This window comes from Megachile rotundata, chromosome 3, assembly GCF_050947335.1.
Source record: "Megachile rotundata isolate GNS110a chromosome 3, iyMegRotu1, whole genome shotgun sequence".
Lineage (NCBI taxonomy): Eukaryota > Metazoa > Arthropoda > Insecta > Hymenoptera > Megachilidae > Megachile > Megachile rotundata.
The window spans coordinates 12,432,562-12,453,636 of record NC_134985.1 but is presented as its reverse complement, the minus strand read 5'-3'; the positions used below and the strand labels follow the sequence as shown (position 1 = coordinate 12,453,636).

General features: G+C 33.2%; 1 protein-coding gene and 1 long non-coding RNA gene across 10 annotated transcripts in view; both read right to left on the bottom strand.

Moving 5' to 3' along the window:
- Nmdar2 (glutamate ionotropic receptor NMDA type subunit 2) overlaps positions 1-21,075 on the bottom strand; it is a 423,506-nt gene that overhangs the window by 211,215 nt on the left and 191,216 nt on the right. The window lies entirely within an intron of this gene.
- Positions 7,902-9,772, bottom strand: LOC143264133 (uncharacterized). Of its 2 annotated transcripts, XR_013037647.1 has the most exons (3): positions 9,444-9,772; positions 9,049-9,293; positions 7,902-8,979 (listed from the first exon to the last, which is right to left on the bottom strand). It is a non-coding gene; the product is annotated as an uncharacterized LOC143264133 (long non-coding RNA). The 2 variants fall into 2 exon arrangements; XR_013037646.1 differs by having other exon boundaries at positions 7,902-9,293.

Here is a 21,075-nt window from a genome sequence, read left to right as displayed (position 1 = left end):
AAATAATTGTTACCGAGTGTCACATAAAGCGAACAATTTTCGTCCCAACGGTTTTATACAGCAAACCCTTTACGCGTAATTGAAGAGGAACATTAAAACGAATCACCCTGCATAATAATAATAATTATTCGATAAATATATGTATTTCTGCTTTACTCATTTGCCCCAGATAATAACACTAGATCGTTAAGTTTTATGACATTTTCCAGCCCGAAGTTCCAGAGAATAAAGTGTTTGAGGACACGAACATGGAGATTCTAGGAAGAAGAGTGTGTAATTTCGTCTCGGGAAATGTCATAAAACCCAACGATTAAAAGTAGATTATTTAAATTATGCGCCTTTATTGCGGTGTGCGCTTCAGCATATATGTTCAATGTTGGAAGAAGATAAAAAAGTTTACGCAAATATTTTTTAGGTTAAACGCCATATAGAAAATGGTTGTATTTAAATGTATTATGTCGTTTAGTGAAGATATGGTTATTTAATTTCAATGTTTTAAGTAACTTCAATTTGAATTTTTTAACTAAATTCAATTTGAATGTTTCAACTACTTCATAGCTATAGTTTAATACTAAATTTAATATAAATAATACATAATATACATAAAACACACAGAAAAAGAAGTAGATTGTCGTTAAATAAAATGTACAACCAGTTTCCTTGTACGAAACACTCTCACAACTGCGAGAATAATAGAATGCTGAGAAACAATCAATTTTAGCAGATTAATTTTGTTTCTGAGCTTGGCGTGATTTCATTTTGGTCTCCTCCGAGCATAATTAACGAAAAGTGGTATGTTAGCGTGATGGATAAAGATGAATGGAATATTTCGTGATTAATAGAGATAGTTTTGAAACGAAGGTGGCTAGAATAGTTTCTGAAGTAGCAACCACGCTTATAACTGCGAGAGAATTTGCTGTTGTTATGATACCGCGATAATTAGAAAATCGTTTGCAGGAACAGCTCTATCGTGTTTAGAATACGATTCTATTGTGGGAATAATTTATATTTATAAATTCAGTGAATTAGTATAGAAATTAAGACTGTAGGTCAGAAGCAAAGTTATAAATCAAAATTGCAAATTAAAACTATTAATTATGAATTGCAGATCAAAAGTAAAATTATAAATTAAAATTCCATATTGGTAAACTTAAATATCAAATATTTGAATTTAAAAATTTGAGATTTCCATACTTCTGAATCATTGAAATTGTAAATTTTTAGATTACAAAATTTCCAAAAAGTAGTTGCTAAATTTGCAAATATGAAAGTTTGGAAATTTTTATTTTGAATTGTGAAAAGTTTGGAATTTAAAATTTCTAGAATTCTAAATTTATAAGTTTGAAAATTTAATATTTCGACATTTCTAAATACTAAATTTATAAATTTCAAAATTTAGTATTTTGACACTTTTAAATACCAAATTTATAAATATCAAAATTTAATATTTCGACACTTCTAAATACCAAATTTCCAGATTTCTATATTAGGAAATCTGGTAACACTAATTTAAAATTTAAAATTTTTAATTTCTTAATGTATAAATTTTTAAATTCTTCAATATCCAAATTTTTAAATTCCTTAATAACTAAATTCATAAATTTTTCACCTTCTAAACGTCCAAACATGTAAACATCTCTACAATTAAATGATTAAACGCTCAAATAACTAAGTCACTAAGCCTCTAAGTATCTTAATCTCCTCGTCAAACATTTCGTCCAGCCATAACTGACCTAAATCACATGCAAAATTGATTTAACCGCGGTTAGAGACCGAGCATATCAGCTTATACATCACGTTTGCATACTTTGACAGATCTCAAATGCAATTACATAAATCTACAGTCCACAGACGCGACTCTATTATAATACTGTATCAACTTACATATCGCAAGTGATAGTCATTAACCCTTACAATCACAGCCAATTAACCAAAACTTAATTAACAATTTTCAAGCACAATGTCTCTATGAAGTCCCCATACACCCCGTCCAGATAAACGTATCATCGCAATATAATCTCAGATGTTTAATGTTTATCCCTCACGGAAAGCCATAACAGCGACAATAATTTATTGCATTCCTTATCTATCCGCGTTACCCTCGTCTAACCGGTCAGTTAGTTACTCCAGCGACACGTTAAAGCGAGATTAATACCGAGATAATGAATTGCAGGTATTTTTATCGGGTTAATTTCGAGTCAGGCGAGCAACGAGGCAACGCGTTAACGAGCGAAACGTTAACCGCGGAGCATCGTTGTTTGCTGTCGAAATTGCCCGTCGAGACTAATTTTCCCGCCATGTAACTGCCATTTTCCGCGAAACGTTTGCCCGAAAATTTCACGAACGGTTGACAAGAGGGTAGTGAAAGGAATCGTGGCACGTAAAAAAAGATATTTATTGATGTTAGGTTGTTAGAGAATATTAGGTCGTAGAATGCATGTTACTGTGAGAGGATTACGCAGAAACAGTACAAGTTTTGGCAGTACAATAGTTTAACGGTGCTTTCGTTCCTTCACATTTATACTTTCAAATCATTTTTTTACTCCCAGTAGCAAAAAGGTTCAAGGGTATTTTTTTTATTGTTAGTCATATCTGGTTGTCACTTAACCTTAGCAATCTTTTGTTTGCAGTTTTCTATTCATGTGGAGGCATTGCTTTTTATTACTTGCAGTCACTCGCATTTCCAGCTCCACCCGAATTTTAGCTAAACCAATAGAAAGTTAGAAACTGTATTCTTCACCATTGTCATAAAAATATGTCTAATGTATTTTTACAAAAATACAGATTTAATGTACTTCACAAAAATATGTCTAATGTACTTTACAAAAATACAGAGCTTTTGTCAAACGTAAAAGATCGAATAGACAGTCATCAATTACATAACAAAATAAACTCTAGTCATACGAAATCAAAATCATTTCTGACATACAGTTCACTTAAACACTTGGAAATCCTGTTTTTGATACTTCCTTCTATTTTAATCATAGTGAATATGGAGATAAATATGAGTTCAATAATCCATCAGTCTGTATTACAACAGAAAGTTAACAGGTAACTGTGAGACAGTTAATAATTTGAGAGGCGATTATTTAACAAATAATTGTAAAGCAGGAAACTCTTTCACAGGAAATTATGCGTCAGTTAATAATTGAGCAGGTAATTGTTTAACAGGTAATTATCAGGCAGTTATTAATCGGACAGGAAATTGTACAGCAGGCAGTGTTAATAGTTAGAGAGCAAGTTGTGTAATAGGTACTTGTCAGACAGTTATTGAACAATTGTATAGTAGGTGATATTAACAACCGGAGAGGTAATTGCTTGATAGGTAATCGCCAGACTTATAAATCAAATTACATACTAGGAAACTGTCAGACAGTTATTAATCTGACAGACAGTTATCTGTCAAGAAGTTGTCAGACTATTATTAATCCAACAGACAATCATCCATCAAGTAATTGTAAGACAGTTATTAATCTAACAGACAATGATCTATCAAGTAACTGTCGGATAATTATAATTTGGACAGTGTCCAGCAGGTAATGTTAATAATTGGACAGGCAATTGTCTAACGGTCATCAATCGGACAATTACCAAATAATTGTCAGATACTTATTAATCGAACAGGCAATTGTCTGGCATGTGATGCTAATAAGAGAGACAATTGTTTAATAAATAATTGTCAGAAAATTAATCAAACAAACCAGGTGAAATACGTATTAATCGTACAGGAAATTATTTAGCACATAATGTTAATCGAACAAACAATCTACCAGTTAAGCGTCAGATAATAATCATACAAGCAATTGTTTCACAGGTAATTGTCAGACAGTTATTATTCCAAGGGACAATTATCTACCGGTTAATTGTTAAACAGCTAATAATCGTATAGACAATTTATATTCACTTGGGAATTCTAACGATTCGCGTTGTTTAATCGTCACTACTGCTGACGACGCACATACAGAGACGATCAATCGAAAAGGTGGGAGGTTCAACGCATGAATCGCATGGACAAATAACATTCTGATTAGATTGAAAAGCGTTTGAAACATGTAGACTACAAGATTTTGTAAACCGGAAAAGAGGATGCTCGCAAGAAACGTTCGTATAAAGAGTTTGAGAAATTTTCGAGTCGAGAGGGTCTCTGGCAGGTTGAGGCGCTTTCAGCCCGAAACGGTTATTGTCCTTTCTCCGGGGTGGAATTTTATTCTTCCGCGTTCCTGCATCCCTTTCGAGGTTGTTTAGAGTCCTCTTTTCAAACGTAAATCCGGAAAACTTCGTTCCTTATACTGTGCTCCGTGCCGCGAAGTAATTAGCTAATCTAAAGCCGGATTTTATATTTGTCCCTCTATTTTTAGATGCTTCGTATTTCAGCCTCGCCGTCTTCTGTGACGAACTGTTCGTTACTCGGTAATAAAAAAATGTAGTGCAGAAATATGAATGAAATATAATGACTCTAGCAAAAATATATAAAATATATGATGTTAAAATGGCAAATATTAAAACTGATATTATACTGTTGAATGTTAATGTTAAATTAAGTGTTAAATTGCGAGGTAAATGTTAGAATGTCCAATATTAAACGATGAATATCGAAACTGATATTCTGATTAATATCAGTAATATTAATATTATTAATGTTAATATTGATGTTATTGAAACTGATTTATACCATTAAATGTTGGAAACTAATGTTACAATGTTAAATTGTAAAATGAATGTTCATGAAAATTCATGAGAACGATGAATATTAAAATTGATGTTAATATGATGAATATATAGAAATTAATAGTGTATTTTTAAATATTCAAATTAATTCTGTAACGTTAAATTATAAAGTGAACGTTAGATTCAATGTAAAAATACATGTTAAAGTGATGAATCTTAAAATTGATTTAGAATTTAACATTGATATGATAAATATAGAAAATTCAAGTTATAATGTTAAATTATAAGGTGAAGGTTATAAAATTTAATATTGGTACATATTGAAATGGGGAGTATTAAAATTGATGTTCCAGTACGAAATGTTAAAATTAACGGTGCATGAACGTTAAAATAAATATTAAAATATGAAATATTACAATTGATATTGCAATGTTGATATGTATGTTGAAATATCAAATATTCAAATTAACAATGAAATATTAAATATTAAATTGAATAGGAAGAATCTATGTTATATATTTAAAATAATTTCTATTAAAAATTAATAAAATGTGTGTATACATTTATATGCGTGAATGACAATTAACCCTTTCCACTCCGAAAGTTTATTTTGTCATTCAAAATGTCCCCTCAGAGGGGACAACGGAGTGCAAAGGGTTAAACATATGTGAGTATAGAATAATTAAATATATGTATATATTTACGTGTGGTTATAGTAATTAAACATGTCTATACATTCATATTTGTATGCATAATTAAATACATAATGAAACGCATATATTTGCGTATGTACAAAACAAATCACCTTCTATTTTATTATTCACTGACAACAATTAACAAAGAATTGAAAAGAGGAGTCAAGTAAACAAGCATCTGTGGGATTTAAAGAAGTACAAACGGAATCAGCGGTATCGAACAGTAAAAGGAGCAAGGAAGTCAAACCAGGAAACGAAGACCAAATAAGAAGAACGTTGGAACAAAAACAACAACGAGACACTTCAGTAGAAGAAATCAAAGTAGGGAAAGAAACAACGAGGAAGAGAACAAAGCTGAAGAACTTTCTGTTCATTTCGTTGTCTTGTCAGCGAGAATGTATGATATGAAAATAAACATGTACGAGCCACTGTTTGCCGTATCTGTAATCAAAACTGAAGCTAATGCAAGAAGATTTATGCACGTTCAGGTAGAAACTAATTTACTCTTTTAAAACAGCTATAAATCCACGTAATTAAAAAACTACGGCGATGTAATCTCGTTAGATACAAAAATGGCGACACAAAATGCAATTTTAAACCGAGGAAGAGTTATACATAAATAATTTATGTAGATATATTATTTGTTACAGAATTACGTGCTTAAATGAAATTTCGTAAATTTTGTTAGTTATTTTTATTTTTTTGTTTATAGAATAATTACAACAGTGAGAATGTAATTGAAAAAATCTCATCTGTGATTAATTATTAATAAATTAAGTTAGTAAATTAATTATTGAATGAATAAAATATTAATAGAATGTTAAAAGAACGAAAATGTTCAAATGTTAAGAGAACATAAATATTTAAATATAATTAAAAGGAATATTATTAAAAAATATTTAAATATTATTAACGTTTTATTATCTAAAATTTCGTAAAATGACAAAGGAAGTACTTTTTAAGAATTTCTTTCCATATCAGTATTACATTAATAAATAATAAATAATATCGTATTTAGGTGGTTGCATTTAAATCTGAAACATTTCCAGATTTGCATAATTAATTCGCTTCTGTCAATGTGTCAGCGAGCTTTAATTGAATACGTCATAATCAAATATCCTGTTATGAAATTAAACGCATTTATACTTTGTAAAAATGTCATCTCCAAATTCGCATTTACACGAATCATTTAATTCACTAGCGGGGTTGAATGTAAATACAGGAGTTTTATATATTATCACTTTCCAAAAATGAATTTGGAAATGTTTGTTTTTATTTTGTTCTGTGTAGTTTTCATAATTGTTTCATATTTAATTTTTTCAATTCAGAAATCTTGGAACTTTTGCATTCTTAAAATAAAAAAACTTGAAAATTGAAAGTTTCGAATTTCAAAATTTAGAAAATTTCACTACAAAAATTTATTAATTCAGTCATTTTCAAAATTAAAATTTCATGAGTTTAAAAATGTACGAATTTACAAATTCTTAAATTATCAAATATTCAACTTCTCAAATTATCGAATACTAAATTTTCCAAGATAGACATTTTTAAATTAGTAAATTTAATTATGGGGATTATTATATTCCTCGAATTTTAAATTTACAATTGTAAATTCTAAAATTGAAAAGTTCTTAAGCTTCCATTTTGAAATATAAAATTTTTGCAGTTGTAAATTCTAAAATCGAAAAGTTCACATTCAATTTTTTAAACATGAAAATTTTTACAATTATAAATTCTAAAATTGAAAAGATTTCAAATTTAAATTGTCAAATATAAAAATTTTTGCAACTATAAATTCTGAACGTAAAAACGTACGAAAATCAAATTTCAAAATTCCCCGATCCGTAAATTCGGCAAATTAGAAATGTTCACTCGTCGAATTAATCAATTCCGAAATTTTCCAATTTGCCGGCTTCCGAGCTGCATGAAAGGAGCTTTTTCTATATTGTCAATTGGTGCAGCCCTCCCGTAGCAATATAACGAGAGTCAATTGAACTCACTGACGCAGTCTCCAATAGCGTCGAAAATAAAATTGATTTTTGCCTCGGGCCACCCTATCTTCAGCTCCAATGATCGCATTGCTTAAATAATAAACACTATTACCTCTCATATTACGTAAAAAAAGAAATTAAACTAAAACTAAATATAACAGTCGTGTATTGAAACAATTTATTACGACAGAGTTTCGATGTTATAGCGGAGATAAATGAATCTTCCGAAAGTAGGTACACGTTTCTTTTTTTCTTTCATGGGTCTCCCATTTTAAAGAGTTTCTTCAACTTCTACCACTTTTCCCTCTTTTCCAATAAAACTTCATCGTTTTTCACTTGCAGAAAAGTTTTAGAGCAAGATTATCCTGGATCCGGGGATCTAAATTAAGGCTGCATTCTGATAAATCACTCGCTAGGTACTCTAAGTCAAGGTACAAGACCGAGCTCTGCTCCTTTTAGTGCGAGAACGCTTTCCGAATTGTTTGAATTAATGACTCTGATGGACTTCGAAAGTTTGGAAAAAGTTTCTGTTTTGTATGAGAGGTCGTACAGTTATCAATTTTACAGGTTTTATTCTGGGATCTCTTCGAAAACTTCGAAATTTCGAAGAAAAATATGGCGCAACATGTTACAGACATATATAGTATAGTTATAGTCTTATAATAATGTACAATATAATATGTGAATTGAGGTTATGTTTTTACATGATCTTGAACTTTAAGCGTTAAAATATGGAAAGGCTGAAATATGGTTATGTGAGCAAATCACGTCAGGCTTTATATGCCTCGAATTTGATGAACGTTCGATGTAACTGACAGCCAGCCATTTTGTATTAAGAATACTGATGAAATGTTCGCGTAGCAATTTTCGTTAAGTTTGAAGATTCAAGTTGATGTGCTGTAAGTGCTGTTTTATGGAACCTTGTTGTCAAAGTGTGTTAGATCTTTTACTACTCGGAATTTGTTTGACATTACATTGTTATTAAATTACTTTTCCAAGCACTCAAATCCCTAAATATCAAATTTCCAAATAGCTAGACTTTCAGAGGTTAGGTAAATTTTCAAATTTCCAAATCCTAAAAATCTCAAATTTCCAATTTTACAAATCCAGAAAATTTCAAATTTCCAATTTTACAAATTCTTGAATTCCCCAATTCCTAAATTTTCAAAATTTCAAGTATGAAAATAACTAAATTGCCTTAATTCGCAGGATCCTCAAATTTTGAAACATTCAAATGCTCAAATCCCCAAATTCTCAAACTTCTAAAATTCAAAATTCTCAATTCACAAATTTCCAAATATTAAATATTTCAAAATTTCAAAAAATATAAAAATACCTTAGTAGTACTCAGACTTTAGTAAAAATATTCGACACAAAATTTCCTAAAGAAGTTCAATTTAATTTCCCCAAAATTGCTGAAACGTGCAGAACTGGCCAAGATCTTTCAAACTTCTTCCACTACAATTCTCTCTCAATTTCCGTCTTAATGATCTATTACCACATAAATCCATTTCAATTTCGCGCAATTATTTTCAGCAAAATGTTCCATCCAGAACGATGTGATGATCAAAAGTTAACGAGTACAACTGAATAGGGTCGTGTTTTACACACCCTCGAAATAGTCTCTAGGGCCAAGATAAAATTTTTTACTATCTCCATTAAGTATTATACGACTCTCAGAACTAAATTCTCACCGCAGTAAGAAATCTTCGCGAACTTTCAGTCACGTCTCCATCCGACATTCTTTTCCCTTTTCCTTTGTGGATGCTCGAGGAATCTGTTAGCCATTCAAACGGCATACGGAACAGATCGATTCTCTATAAACTGTCTTCGACTTGATCGAATTTGAATTTCTGGACAGAGGATGTTACTGTACGTCGAATCTCGCTGGAACCGTTTGAGGCATGTAAATATGCGGACCTGTTTGAACAGCACTTTCCTGCGAAATGGAAGCAAGAACTACACTGGTATATTTTTTTAATACCAAAAGCGCTTCTATGGTCGCGTTTAACGCGTCCAACCAGAGATTCACAGTAGTAAAAATTTATGTTGTACGAGCGGAAATTTTTATGCGAGATAACATATTTACGATGTGGATACGTGCGTCGTGTATGAATGCACGCAGAAATTTTTCTGTCATATTCTATTTGGGCACGTTGCAGGATTTTTCAAGATATCAAATTTTAAGGTTATTCTACAAATGTCAAAACACGAGTTGGCGCATAAAGTAAGGTAAAGGTACCAGCAGTTGACACTTTAAGGAATTTTTTGTTTATTTGTACACACGGCTCAGGCTAAGTTCACTTTATGGAAAATTTATGATTAGCAGTCGCTGCACTATTCTATTATATTACAAGTATTCATTCCTGATGGCGGTTGTTAATTTTTTCTTTTTTTCTTCAAAACGTAAAATTTGATTCAATAGATGACACCCAGCGAAAACAGAAAATTTAATAGTTGACATCCTTTTGTTTCAATAGTTGACATAGGAAGAAAATCCAATTAATGAACTAGTCTTGATAATGTGTGAATACAGAATTTTTTTGAACATTTAAAAAAGATTATTCTTGAGTAAGTTTACAAAAAAATATTTAATAATTACTTACGGGTTAATATGAAGAGTTAATAATAAATTTTTAATATGAAGAGTTCGAACACTTCTCATATCGGAGGCATCCTCATATCAGCTTTTTATTGCATTTTCTTCTGCATCAGTCAGTACTGGGCCCGTGTTTCTTTTAATTGGATATTTGCTTTCTACCTTGTATTTTAAAGTTACCCTCGGAACACTAAATTTCCTAGCTACCTTTTTATACGGAGTTTTATGGAGCCGGACATCTTCCACAGCCGCTTGCAGTCTTTTCTGTATAATTTCTGAAGTTACCCTTTATAGGAGACATCTCAAAATTGACAGAGGAACAAAATCAGTAGTTGACACCCCATGTCAACTACTGAATAATACACCATTACAAGTTTCAGTAGTTGACACGGAGTGTATTTAGACAATTTAGCATTGTTTGTTGCCAATTTTAATAAATAAACCTCTTTCTAAGTTTCAAACAACATAAACGAATAATCTTTTTGTTCACAATGATTAAATAATACGAACTTACAATACTTATATTTCAACCAAATACTTAGAGATTTATATAAGAAAACACTGAAAAATTGTAAGAGCCGTGCGCAAGTTTGATTAATCAGTTGCTATTACATTTTTGAATGGCGGATATGCACAATAGTTCGTAATTAAGCCACTGAAACGTGACAGTATACTGATTAATGAGGCTTGATGTATTTCAACTCGTGGTTTCCTTATTTATTTACTTTTTTTGAAAAAGTGTCAAGTACTGGTACAGTGTTAATTACTGGTGCTCTTACCTTAGTTGAAGCAATATATTTTTGTCGCAACATTTACATTTGGTACTAAAAATGCTCTGACATGTATACCGCAAAAGTAAATTTAATTAATTGTACAGTGCAATGTACATAATGTTTGGAGAGGTTAAAATTCCTGCTGAAATGAATAATAGATGTTAATGAAAATGCATATGTCACGAGTGCCATGGCACTCAAAATATTGAATACAAATAGCGCAGATTAATACAGAGTGTACCATAAAATTTACATTTAAATTTGCAGCAGCTCTGAAATTTAAAGTGCCATAAATTTGTTCACATGAATTTTAAACAAAGCAAAGTACCAACTTAATTCGTTTGCGATTTGAGAATTATTCTTTCATCGTTGTAATATTTGCCTTTCTTTCAAATTCCACAAAATTATTTTTTCATATTTTTTTTATCGAAACTAGTTTCAAATGCAACTTTACAATAACATTTCTCTCACAGATGTTTGAAACAGATCCAGATTTTTAAATTCTATGCAATATGTTGTAAATTTTTAACAGGTTAGATGTAAAACCTTTGTAGACAGTATCGAAAGTTTGATCGCTCTGATACGATAAACCTCTTGCTTTTACACGCGAATATTCCGAATTTCAAATGACTTCGATATGGTTAATGTAGTGCAACACAGGGCGCGTTAAATACGCCCCGCGTAATAATTCAATTAAACTACGTTTAAACATATAAGGATGTAGGTGTTTACAGAATTTTAACTCGACCTGGTTGTTCAGCAAACCATTAAGCCTCAAATATAATTTCGCTCTCTGTGCATTTGCATAACACCGAGGTAACAATGGAACTTCCTGTTCTTAATTTGCTACTTTCTTTATCACCTGTTCCATTATGCGCTTCTGTGCATGCGTAAAATGCGCGACACCTTCCATGATACGAGAGTAAATAATAAATTAATCGTAAAAGCACAAAGCTATTATGGGTTATTGTTTTTAAAAATAAATGGATATTATACTTGATAGTTTTAAGTTTCGTTGCATAATGTATCAAAGAATTGCGGTCAAAGGTGTGCATGAAACTTAAATTAACTTATAATTAACACGATCACGATCTGAACTGGTGGTAGATTACGGGAAAGAAAATTCAGGCCTCGCGCGAGCGAGTGAAATCTAATTAGTTATCGCATTCAAAGGATACCTTACAGCAAACTCAAAGGGGTGATAACACGGAAAAATCAAATTTGCAATTTCTGATACATTATTTTCGTTCAGTGATGTGCAAAAATTACAGAAAAGAGACACCTTGCAGATTCGATGATCAAGGATGTTTTTGATATTTCCTTCTATTTTAAGCATAGTGAATATGGAGATAAATATGAGTAGTTCAATAATCCATCAGTCTGTATTACAACAGAAAGTTAACAGGTAACTATGAGACAGTTAATAATTTGAGAGACGATTATTTAACAGGTAATTGTAAAGCAGGCAACTGTTTCACAGGAAATTGTGCGTCAGTTAATAATTGAGCAGGTAATTGTTTAACAGGTAATTATCAGGTAGTTATTAATCGGACAGGAAATTGTACAGCAGGCAGTGTTAATAGTTAGAGAGCAAGTTGTGTAATAGGTACTTGTCAGACAGTTATTGAACAATTGTATAGTAGGTGATATTAACAACCGGAGAGGTAATTGCTTGATAGGTAATCGCCAGACTTATAAATCAAATTACATACTAGGAAACTGAAGACAGTTATTAATCTGACAGACAGTTATCTGTCAAGAAGTTGTCAGACTATTATTAATCCAACAGACAATCATCCATCAAGTAATTGTAAGACAATTATTAATCTAACAGACAATGATCTATCAAGTAACTGTCGGATAATTATAATTTGGACAGGGTCTAGCAGGTAATGTTAATAATTGGACAGGCAATTGTCTAACGGTCATCAATCTGACAGTTACCAAATAATTGTCAGATACTTATTAATCGAACAGGCAATTGTCTGGCATGTGATGCTAATAAGAGAGACAATTGTTTAATAAATAATTGTCAGACAATTAATCAAAAAAACCAGGTGAAATACTTATTAATCGTACAGGAAATTATTTAGCACATAATGTTAATCGAACAAACAATTATCTGCCTGTTAAGCGTCAGATAATAATTATACTAGCAATTGTTTTACAGGTAATTGTCAGACAGTTATTATTCCAAGGGACAATTATCCACCAGTTAATTGTTAAACAGTTGACAGTCATACAGATAACTGTTTAACAGCAAATTGTCAGACATTCAATAATTGAACAGACAATTATCTAGCATGTAATTTCCAACCAACTAATAATCGGACAAGTAATTATCAGTATATTTAGAAATAGTGCAAGTATGTACGAGTATTTAAAGTGAACAAAAGTAGAATCTGATTGTAGTAAATAATTTACACGTTCTGACGCGGTCGAGTTTAAATCCGTGACGAAAGTGAAGTGGAAATTCCTGAAATCCATAGTTAAAAGGATAAAGAGTTCGTGATTATCGAACCCTGGCTCAGTTTGCATTTTTTCCACTTGTATTGGGTGCGACACGACGTTGGCGGAAATGGGATTGGATCATTGGAGCAGGAACGATACCAGCAGCCAATACTACTCGAAATAAAGGTAACCTTGGCCCCTTGACTCGATTCGACGGAAGAGATAACCACCCTACAACTGCACGTCCTGTCGCAGCCTTCGACGTACAGGATTATTCAAAAACAATATTCATTTTTCATGTTATTATATGCATAACACTTTATTAAATAATTACTAGCTGAATCTACTCATTAATTATTAGTTTAATGATTGCATTTTTATTTTATTTTGTTAGAAATTATGAATTATTGTACAAGAAACGACAAATGACAATGTATTGGTCCGAATTCTATAATAGAAGTTAAAAGTATTTTGTATTAAAAAGATTACGTTTCTAGTAAGGTGTCCGTTTAGAGATAGAATTAAAAATTTCATGGGATCAGTTACTAAATACATTTATTAATGTCGTTTTATGCCAAAGAAGTATATGAGCCTATAAATTTGTTCAAATTAACAAGAAACATGCAATTATTTATTTATTATTAATTAATTTTAAAATCGCATGGAAATTTCAGATATTAAACATGTCATGTTTAATATAATTTTCATTAATATATTTGATGCTGCAGTGATGATTGAATTTACTCAGAAATTCTCAGAAACCAATACATCATACCAAAATAATTAAATGCTAATAAAACATTCCTATGTTTAAATAATCATATTTATACATATTCCAAATCATTTAACTTATTTTATTTTTAACTGATTGTCACGCTTTATGGAAATAAATGTACTTATTCCATATATCAGATATATTACATTGGAAACCATGTTTCTGTTAGTAACATTAACCTAACCTGACCAATTGTTTGGTCGAATCTTTATTCGAATAAAATTGTGATATATTAGGATTACGATAAATAAAGCTCATAAAAAATCTGTAATCCGAGACATACTTCGTTTATTATTTTAACAATTACGGTTTTATTTAAGCTGTTCGTTAACAAGGAAACATTTGAAGAATTCACAGACTGATTATACAATTCAACTATAGACTTTCAAATAAAGTAAGAACATTATTCCTGAATAATCCTATAGGTACATTGAGGTGCAAAACTCGAACGAGCAACTGCATTGTGATCGACATGAATTCCTCGAAGTTTCAAGCATGGAGTCAAGTGTATTGTATCGATTCGTGTCGCTGCACCAATTATGATTAAAACTATTTAGGTATCGACAGACATCTTTCGACTTCATGTTCTTCGCAGTAAAAATTATAATTCTTGTTTGATCGACAGAACTTGCATGTTTATCATGATTTCTAACAAAAGATACAGTAGACTTTCGTCATATTACCACATTTATTTGGATATTCGAAGATATCTACCTAATAGTGGAGACACTTGGAGTAATATCGAAGCAAAAAATTCTCTGACTGTCCCAATATTTTAGCAATCTCAACCAATTTTTTACTTCTGCTCAATCAGTGGCGCTATAACGAAATTCTGTAGTATACAAAGAAATTCTGAAAAGTGAGACAAGTTTTTGTCAGAAAAAAATGTGGTATACTACACTCTAAGTTTATATGATCTTACTTACAATTAGTTTTGATACAGTTTGTATAGATGCGTTGATGCATTCAATAAATGCAACTGCATTTTATTCTTTAACATAACCGAAGTTTTTAGTATAATATTACACTGCATAAAATTATTTTAAAGCAGTTATTATTGCACTTTGATGTGCATGAAAATTAGTAATTCTGTAGAATGTTAACTGTATAAGCTTTGTGATTGTATAAACTAAAGCGTATATTAGCATGCAAAATCTGTGGGGACATGTGGATACATATGTGGATATGCTTGTGGACACGTATGTGGGTATGGAAAGGGATTAAACAATGTACCAGCAGAATCGAGTAAACCTTCTCTCAGATTGTTTTGTATCAAAATTGGCGATAAATACTGCTTTGTAACACTAGTAAAAATGTTGTATACACACAACTTTTCTCTTCATTCGTTATTCCAATTGATTGTCATCGTGTTTGAGTTATGAATCAAGTATTTACACGACGCACGGTGTTAAAACATGGAAAACGTTTTTAAATACTACAGTTAGTAAATTCAATTCGAAATATTTTCTATTTGTGATTTATTTAATTTTTGAATTTATGAAGACATCGTTAAATGTAATTATTTGAAAGTGTATTAAATCTCTTAAATTTTTCAAATTCAAATTTACAAATCTTCAAACGTACAAATTCTAGTTTCGAATTTTAGATATTAAAAAAAAGGAATACTTAAGAATCTAATTTACCGACTTTCAAAATGTCGACCTTGAAAAATCAGAAATTTTCAACTCTAAAAACATTTGTTTCCATATCTCTCAAAATCAGAGTTAAATGACGAGAAACTTCTCCCTCTATCTTTATCTCTAGCCGTAGGTTATCTACACGTACTCGATTATACACATTCAAAGTTTCCAAGTACCATGCGTGCTTTGTAAGTTGGCAGTCAAAAGCTATGCCGACTCTATTGGTTCAGCTGCCAACTTACTGGAAGCGCATAATACATATTCATCCCATACTTCAAACACAGACACTATAATTCAAGAATTTTCGAAGTGTAATATAAACAATAGCTGCTGTTTATCAAGAAAACAATTTAATTTAATACAGGAAAAAATATAATTTAATTTAATATAGGAAGGATATATTAACAGAATATATGTTAAATTAAATCATAGATATAACACGTTTGTGTCGGTCAATGTTTTTCTTTTAGAGTTTTTTTATTTTACTCTATAGATAGTATCAGTGGTCGATGTACCTGTAAATGCTGTTTAATTCTAAACCAAAGATATTAATATTATAGTTAGTGTATCAAGTTTTGCATCCTCTCATTTCTGTAATTCACAAATAATTTTCAATACAGTTATCTATCACCTGATTTATATTGAAGACTGATGCATAAAACCTTGTCAATTAAATCTGTTAATAGCTCAAACCCGAGAGTATATTTAAAATTAACCCTTAACCTATAATTTTCTTACCACGCGCCAACTCATGGGTTAACGTCGGTACACTAAAGCATAAGTCCACCATGAACTCTTAATGAAATCATTCTTTGCTAATCTTCAAAGCCCATAAATATATTTAAAATTATCCCTTAACCTACAATTTTCTCATCACGCGCCAACTCATGGGTTGACATCAGTACGTTACAGGATAAGTCCTCCATGAGCTCTTAATGAAATCCTTCCATATCAGTCCTCAAAACCACGTCTCCTTTATAATACATCCCCACAGTCATTTTCATATTCTCATACACAAAGAACCATCTTGCACAAGATAACTCAAATTCCACAAAGTGAGTTTTCCCCGAATTTGACTAGGATTCGCACAGTGAACTCAGCTCTGTCTACACGTTGTCCAAAGTGCAGTGGTCAAACGGATAACGGAGACTCGTCCGCAAATATTTTCCCGAGTTCCAGATCGAATTTCACGGCACACGGTCCGTTTCGTTAAATTTTCGAGGACGATCTTTTCGCTCGTTACCGGCTCCTTGACAAACTTCGCCGGCTCGATTTCCCCGTGCAAATGTTTTAACAAGTGCCGAAGAGAACAGAGGCGACGGGCCAGAAGTTGCAGCTCTGACGGAAATAACGAAGTTCCCAGGATCCCTAAGGCGACGAACGAAAAAGTCCAACGAAACGGCTCCGGGCGAAAGTTCATGACCCGACATCCGCCGAACTTTCGAATCGCTGACAGACAAGCTTGTCGGCGACGTCAACATCGTGTGTTCACCTAAGTTCCGACTGCTCTGATTAAGAGTCCCTCCGCTCTTTACCCGGCAATTTTCCGCGAATTATACTCCCGCAATTCCTTTTCCACGGTTCCCGGAAAATACGAGGATCCTCACGACGATCAATTACCTTCTTTTTCTAACACGGCTTCAGACCGGAACGAAATCGAAAGAGCCGGAGTATGTTTTGTTCGACGGGCGTTCCGGAATTCTATAAATTAATTAGTTCGCGATGGGTTAATTGAAGGAACTTCCCAGGAAATTTCATTGAATTTCCTTGTGACGTGTAAACAGTTTATGTAGGTGTCTTGACTTTATCGTCTTTTTGCATGTTTAACGAAAAAGTAAGAAATGAAGCAATACAGATTTTATTCGAACTAAATAGGTTTATATGTACATGTATCGTCGAAATCTGTCCAACATGGAGAAATTTCGTGTTTCAAGGAATAGATGAATTCGATTGAGGAAGAGGGTAAATAAAAATTGTTTAGACACAATTGAGCCTGACAAATCGTGATCGTTTATTGGCTCTAGCGATTCGAATTAGGGGAAAAAGCCTTGCGGCATAAAAAACCCCTTACAAAAATATGTGTTCGTTAATGATTCTACGGTGAAAATGTGTACGAGTATGTTTACGTTGTGTTGATTGCGTATTGAATGAGAATCGTTTTGAGGAGAACAAGGTCTCGCTCAATGTCGTTCGATTTGAGGAGAACAGAGTCTCGCTCAGCGTTGTTCGTTTTGAGTGATAATTCACGTTGCGTGAGATTATTCACGATGATCGAGTTGAGAAGTAGGACTCACTCAGATCATGTTGATGTGTACGTTTAACCACCCTACCGTGGCCTGTTCGAGGGTGTAGGGCTCGCCCGAACAGTGTACAGTGTGTGTACGTTAACCACCCTACCGTGGCCCGTTCGAGGGTGTAGGACTCGCACGAACAGTATACAGTGTGTGACTTAACCACCCTACCGTGGCCCATTCGAGGAGTGCAGGGTCTCACTCGAATGGCGTCGTGAATGATTTCCGAACCACCCTGCATTGGCTATGCTACGTCGCGTTACGCGGAAACTTCTAAGTCACGATTGACTTCTTCAACTCTCGATCCGAACCGTGTAAGCTTCAACGTTCGACTGTCTTTTTCGTTGTACGAAAGATCGCCTAAATACCCTCGCGTTTCCGAAGGTAACGGTTAGGAAAAATTCTATGCTTTCGTTCGTTAAATTGTTTAAAGAGAGAGGTACAGCTGTTAGCTGATTTATGACACGCACGTGTTTACAGTAAGACTAGTTCGGCTAGGATTTGAGAGACAAAAGGGTCCTCGGTGACCCGTATTTCGAGGTATGAACGGTTCACGGCGGTCCGCGCGCCGAACCACTTGAACCCTGTTGTAAATTCCTTGATCGCGACAAAGGCTTCGGTTCGCGGCCGAACATACTCCCCCCGTTGCGAGTGCAACGAGCAATGTTTTTGTGTGTTGCGATTGGTGTGTTGTATGTTGTACACATGGATAATTAATTATAAACGGTACAATGATTTCAAATGGTTTCGAGTAATGGACACAGTTGCGTAATGTTGCGTTTGACGATGTCGTTAGCGGTTTCGATTGTGACGACTCGGACTTCTCCGTCGTTACTGGGATGTATCTCCGCTATTTTGCCCAATCTCCATCGTATGCTTCACTGATTTTCATCCATCAGGATGACGACTGCGTCGATGTTGATTTGTCCGCTGGATTTGTGCCATTTCTGGCGCTTTTGCTACTCGTTAAGTGTTGATACCACCGGTTCCAGAAATTTTGTCGTGCCTTACTGATAACTTTGCAGGAAGTTAGACGATTTTCTGGAACTAAAAGATGATTATATTTCGGCAGCATTGTGAGCGGATGAGCGACTAGTATATGCGCAGGTGCTAACTTTTTCAAAGAAGTTCGCTACAAAATTTGTGCCGCTATCGGAGTACACATGAATCGGTATAACTCGACGCCCAATGAAACGTCTGAAGGCGCCGAGAGACCCTTTGGTTGTAAGGTCATTCACGATTTCAATGTATACTCCTCTAACGAACATGCAAATGAAGACGCAGCCGCACGCGTTTATACTATTTCGATTTCGATATGTTCTCTTTGATGAAGAGCGGACCGAAAAAATCAACACCCGTGTGTGTGAAAGCTGCGGTTTGTTCGACGCGCGATTTAGGTAGATCGGCCATTTTGCCTTGCAACGGAGATGGTCGAAAACGAACGCAACGAACGCACCGACTTACAGTTTTCAGAACTTGATTTTGTCCGTCGAGGAACCAGAAACGATGTCTTATGATATAAATTTTCGACTGAATAGCAGCATGATACGTACGTTCATGCGTTTTACGAATAATTGAATCTTTAATATAATGGTATGACGTTGAAAGAATTGTGTGGTTTTGCGAATGAGTTTTCGGCATTTTGAAACCGTCCACCGACGCGAAGTAATCCGTGTTCATTGAAGAAAGGATTCAAAGAAGCAAGTCGACTGCCCTTTGCTCCCCCCGATGCCGAAGTGCGTTTGCAATTCCTCGATAAATTGCTCTTTTGACTTGCCCGTACAATAACACGTTTTGCGTTTAATTTCTCCTGCGCGCACAGTTCTCCGCTGTGATCGTTTGAAATGTTTTACTAACATGAATTTGTGATATTTTGATATCTTCAAAGTGAATTCCGTGTACTTGTAAATTGTTGTCATGTTATATAGAATCTACAATTCGAGAAGTCCGTAAATCTTCAGAATTGGAATGTTCTATGAGGTTTGATCATGAACAATGACCAAAGTCAATCTGTATTATAGATTTCGATAATAACGTTATAGAGGTATTTCTGATGTTTTGTTCCATGAAACTAAACGAAAGTAAATCTCGTAACAAAAGAATGTACGATTGATGAAAAATAGGACTCCGTGCCCATTAAGATGGATAGGGTCTCATCAGGTAGTTTTTAAATCGAGGGTCGAAACCTGACGACAATAGTGTGTCGTTGATGACCATGTGTTGTACTTGACTCCAGCCGATAATAGGTTGACACCGAGTTTTTACTGAGTAAAAGTTCGTTTATGACCATCTGTATACCTGCGATCGGTCTTGTTCTTTTTACCAGCATGAATAGTTGTTCCACGTGTTTTGAGAAACGTTATTGGATTTTCTTAAAAGGAAACTGTAAGTAAATTTTACAATCGATCTCGTATTATTGAGAATCCCTAATAGTTTGAGAAACAGTTAAACGATGAAGTTTCGTTTGAATCGAATTACGATTTTTTTGAAATATAATCTCAGTGGGAATTCGTAGAGTCTTTGACGTGGTAGGCAAACGAAAAACTTTTGGAAAATGCTACACTTGTAGTTCATTTTTACTTTCTAAATTGAAGTATGGTTGCAGTACAAACTGAAGTGAATTGAATTATACATGATACAGTATATTTTGCATGAATTGGGGAATTAACGAGCTCCCCCCGATGAGCCAATTCAGGTTAGATATTTGCCAGTATGAATCTCGATCAACGTAAGATGAAATTTTAGATTTCGTTAACCTTAGTTATTTAAGAATAACAAGAATAGAATATTTATACGTTGATTTTAGAGATTAGATGAAACCTTAAAATGGTCATAGAGTTCAATGTGTGCTGATGTTCACTGAAGTTCGCTTGAAAGTACATGAAAATTGAATATGTGACGTCATGTACATTGAATTTGAAGATTCTAATAAAACTGAAACATTATTAGACTGGAATTATATGGACGGTATTCGATTAGAATATTTGTTTGTAAGATGCTGCAATCCTTTGTATGAGAATTTTGTTACGATATTCGTCCAAATACTATTGTCAGTTAACGTCTGCGAGCAAAAGAGCTTGATCTTGCTGAATTTTTGAGCAATCATAACAGGTTTATCTGTTAGTACATAGATGATGAAGACATTAATTTTAGATTCTCTCGAAATGTCAACATATCCTAATTATGTGAAAC